The following is a 4,704-nucleotide window of genomic DNA, read 5'->3' on the forward strand; positions in this document are numbered from 1 at the left end:
ACAAAAAAAACACCACAAAACTGGATGACAATCATTAATAAAAGTTACACTTTAATAACAAATTAAAAGCTTTATGGGTATGTTTCTCTAACCCTCCGGATCTTATCAAAATATAGCACATAAAACATTATTAAATAGTTAACCTTCAGAGTTATCTTGGGCTTGAAATAAACTTGAAATAAACTACAAAACTTCTCAAGCCAAAAATTGACTCTGTAAGATGAGGGAAGCCTAGGGTTGCCAGGTCCCTCTTTACCACCGGCGGGAGGTTTTGGGGGCAGAGTATGAGGAGGGCGGGGTTTGGGGAGGGGAGGGACTTCAATGCCATAGGGTCCAATTGTGAAAGCGGCCATTTTCTCCGGGGGAACTGATCTCTATCAGCAGGAGATGAGATGTAATAGCAGGAGATCTCCAGCTAGTATCTATAGGCTGGCAACCCCAGGGAAGCCCAAAAAGTGAGCTCTCAGGCCCAATATGGTTTTAGTCCTGAGCAATAAGACTGCCAGATAGAATTCACGGTTGTAATTAGGAAAGCCCACTTCGCATCAGCCGCTTGGTTAACTCCATTCGTTTCAGAATTAATGGGTTGGGCCTGATTATTCTAGGTACCCTTTTTGCTTTTGCAGCACTGTGTTCTACTGTTGTAAATCCACTATACCTTGCCTAGGCAGTTTGTGGTTTGCATTATCTTCTAATTCCGTAATCATAGTCAAGCTGAATTATTCACTCAACATCTTGTGCTGTATGATTGCCCTTTTTTTAATGCTGCAGTCGGCCATGAATCTCATCAAGAAAGGTGGGCTATAAATAAATGAATTCATTAGTAAATAACTGGAGATGCCTGGAATTGAATTGGGGATCTTCTTTTGGCAAAGCAGTTGCTTTACCCTGCAGCCAGCGTGGTGTACTGGTTAAGAGTGGTGGTCTGGAGCGGTGGACTCTGATCTGGAGAACCGGGTTTGATTCCCCACTCCTCCACATGAGCGGAGGAGGCTAATCTGGTGCACCGGGTTGGTTTCCCCACTCCTACACATGAAGCCAGCTGGATGACCTTGGGCTAGTTACACTCTCTCAGCCTCACCTACCTCACAGAGTTGGTTTTTCTATGCCGACTTTCTCTACCACTTAAAGGAGACTCAAACAGGCTTACAGTTGCCTTCCCTTCCCCTCCCCACAACAGACACCCTGTGAGGGAGGTGAGGCTGAGAGAGTGTGACTTGCCCAAGGTCACCCAGCTGGCTTCGTGTGTAGGAGTGGGGAAACAAATCCAGTTCACCAGATTAGCCTCCGCCGCTCATGTGGAGGAGTGGGGAATCGAACCCGGTTCTCCAGATCAGCGTCCATCATCAGAGTGGTTTGGCCTTCATTCTCTTTGGCCAAAGCTAGAAACAAGTAACTTCTAGGTGCAAGTTAAAGTGTACGTGGCTGTTCAAATCCTGAACAGCCACTTTGGGTGGTAAGAAAATGGAATTTGGCAACTCCTTGTCTGTGGTTTGATCAAGTTTCTGTTACTTGAAGTGAAAGGGGTGCGTCTTAGCAGGAGGACTCTTCCTTGGAGTGAATCCTAATATTATAATTCAGTGGTTGGAGCTGTTTAAAGTGAGGGTGAAACAATGAGGAAAAAAGGAGCTGATACTGGGCAGGAGGGTCCCCTGGAATTGTGGTGGGGTAGGCATATAGGGTTGCCAACCTCCTGGTGGAAGCTGGAGATCTCTCAGAATTACAATATCTTCAAACTACAGAAATCAGTTTGCCTGGAGAAAATGGTAGCTTTGGAGTGTGGGGGTGACCCCTTTGAGGGTCCATAAAATTGGACCCCCTGTCCCAACGTTCACCCAACTTCAGTGTCCGTCTAAGGAGAGTCCCTTGCAGCTACGCTGCAAATTTGGTGACTCTACTCAAAAATGCCCTCACAGGAGCTTTGAAAAAAATCCCCATAGACGATAATGGACCCTTTTGTTGGTAAACCCAGAAATAAAGTCGAAATACCAATGTACCTGGATGGGTATTTGGCTTATTCTGGGGTTACCGAAAAAAACTGGGCCCAATAAACCCCAAACCGGACTTTACCGAGACACAAATCACTCACTCATTTCAGCCATCAAAAGTATTTTTGGTCACTTTAATGCTGCTAAGAACATTTCTAATGGGGGGGGGGGGGGAAGAGAAGCTGGTAAAACACACCTTTATACAAAGTATAGCACAAATCAGGGCTTGGTGTTCTACATAGCCCTGAACAAGATTCCCCCCACCCCCCCACAAATAGTCAAAGGAGAAAACAAATGTACAAACCAAGCTAATCAATGCTCAGTGGCACATTCGTTACAGCATTATCAGGCTGTATGTGCCGTGCATCTTGGTTGGCACAGCATAAACTCTCTGTTGGCAAACTGGAGCTAAAACCCCTTGAAATCTCAGCTTTCCTGTCTTGATGGTGCCAGGTCTCAATAGCACAAACACTTCCGAAGCACCTTTTTCTGGCACTGAACAGGAAACTCTTCTCCTAACTCCTGTTCAGAGCTGTCAATCCACTCCAATTGTGTGTATGGGGTGCCATGTCTGAACTCAACGAAGCCGTGTTTTCCTGGTGATACCTCTGATTTGATGTGACAACGAAACAGAATATCAAAACTAGACAGTAGGTCAGACACATGCCGTCGTGTTCCATTAACACGATGTTTCACTAATTGGTATTAGCAGAAAGGACAAACGCAATACAGATCTGTGAGCACTTAAGCAAAAGAATTTGCATCCTTAAATAAGGGGAAACAGCGCAAACATTTCTGTTCAAAAGAAACTGTACAATCGGCAACCAAAAATATACATGTTCGCATTCAGACCGTAAATGCATTAGAGATACTTTGCAATATAAAGAAAGATTGCTAGAACAAGAATGGCTAACTGAAGAAGCAGCAGGCATACAATGACAAGCTGGTTCGGGTAAGTGCTGAAGTCTACAATATACATTATAAAAACAAGTTTTGATTAAATACATTGGCACTGGTAGAATTTTATTTGCAAGCTTGGCTGGCAACACTTGGAACGGGACCTCTAGACAGCTCCGATACAAGGCTAGAAAGAGAATGAAGGACAATCCATTCGAGCACTGGACATTGAGGGTGGGTTGAGGGGAGTCACTTGATGTAACACAATCACCTTCTGAAAATGTTACCACTATCTGTCCATTCATTTTATGAACTGGCTGTATGGGCTACAGAGTTAGCCGATAGGAATGTAAGAAATGCCGCCAAACACTCTCTTCTGATTAAATGTAGGTAAATAACTTTCAAATGGTGGCTTCACGTACATTTTCTGAATCTAGAGAACTATGCGTTCAGGCGCAGAAGCATTTTTCTCTCTCCCCGAAGCACCGCTCCAATTTAAATCATGAACACAAGAAGCTGCCTTATACTGAATCAGACCCTTGGTCCTTCAAATTCAGTATTGTCTACTCAGACCGGCAGCGGCTCTCCAGGGTCTCAGGCAGGGGTCTCTCACGTCACCTACTTGCCTCGTCCCTTTAACTGGAGATGCCGGGATTGAACCTGGGACCTTCTGCATGCCAAGCAGATGCTCAACCACTGAGCCACGGCCCCTTCCACAATCAAACTGATAAATATGCTCTTCAAGCGTTAAAAGGAAGTCATGAATTAAACAGCTGTCATGGCTGAACAATTCCAGCCCAAACGTGTATGTCCCCAGGCTTTTCGAGAGAGAGAGAGAGAGAGAGAGAGAGCTCTTCTGAAGACACTCCTCCATTCTCTGCCACTACAACATGGGAGTAGACTTGAAGATGTTACTCATTTGCCTCCCGTCCTTTAAACTCTAATTATGTGTGTAAAATGCCGTCAAGTCACAGCTGACCTATGGCGACCCCAGCAAGGGGCTTTCAAGGTTTCAAGGCAAGTGAGAAGCAGAAGAGGTCTGCCAATGCCTTCCTCCGCAGAGCCTTTCTTGGTGGCCTCCCTTCCAAGAACCGACCCGAGATCTGATGAGATCGGGCTATACCATGCTGCCGTTCATCCCAGGCTCAAATCAACTTCTCCATAAAACGTTTTCGGGTTTGGAGGTGAAAAGTGATGTTTAAAAACATCTGCCAACTCCCATAAAGTACTTTGTAAAAACAAACAGGCAATGGTCTGAGAAATATTCTATTTAGACTAGCGTAGGATCCCATGACCCAGCCTGCACAGATACCAGCATAAGGATGGAAACAATCCAGCATACACTGATATCGAGCACCCTCCATTTATGACAAAGAGGGTCATGTGAGAGCCCTGCACAAGTCCCATAGAAATTAAGAGACTGCTCTGCAGCTACGCTTCGTGGGCCGCACAAACCTAGTTAATTATTAGCCGGAAGTGCCGCAGAGTTTATAACTTTATAGCTGCCTCTCTGCATTTGCGTGTGGCGCGAGAGACACAGCACATCTGCAGAGATTTTTATTTCCTCCTCCAACTAGTCGGTTAGCACCACACACAAAAAAAATAATTGCCTGATAACGATAACATTATTCATCATTTTGCTTTTATAATACTATCTGTAGCCAGGGCCAAAAGTTACTCAATAACCTAGGCAACTGAAAAACTAGAGGAATAAATAACAATTCTCCCCTCTTCTCAACAAATATAATGGAGACATGGACTTATCTGCATATCAACATTTTAGAAAAAATATACATTTATTCCAAACACCTTCTTCTTC

The sequence above is a fragment of the Euleptes europaea genome, chromosome 8 (genome assembly GCF_029931775.1).
Source record: "Euleptes europaea isolate rEulEur1 chromosome 8, rEulEur1.hap1, whole genome shotgun sequence".
In the NCBI taxonomy this organism is placed as follows: Eukaryota; Metazoa; Chordata; class Lepidosauria; order Squamata; family Sphaerodactylidae; genus Euleptes; species Euleptes europaea.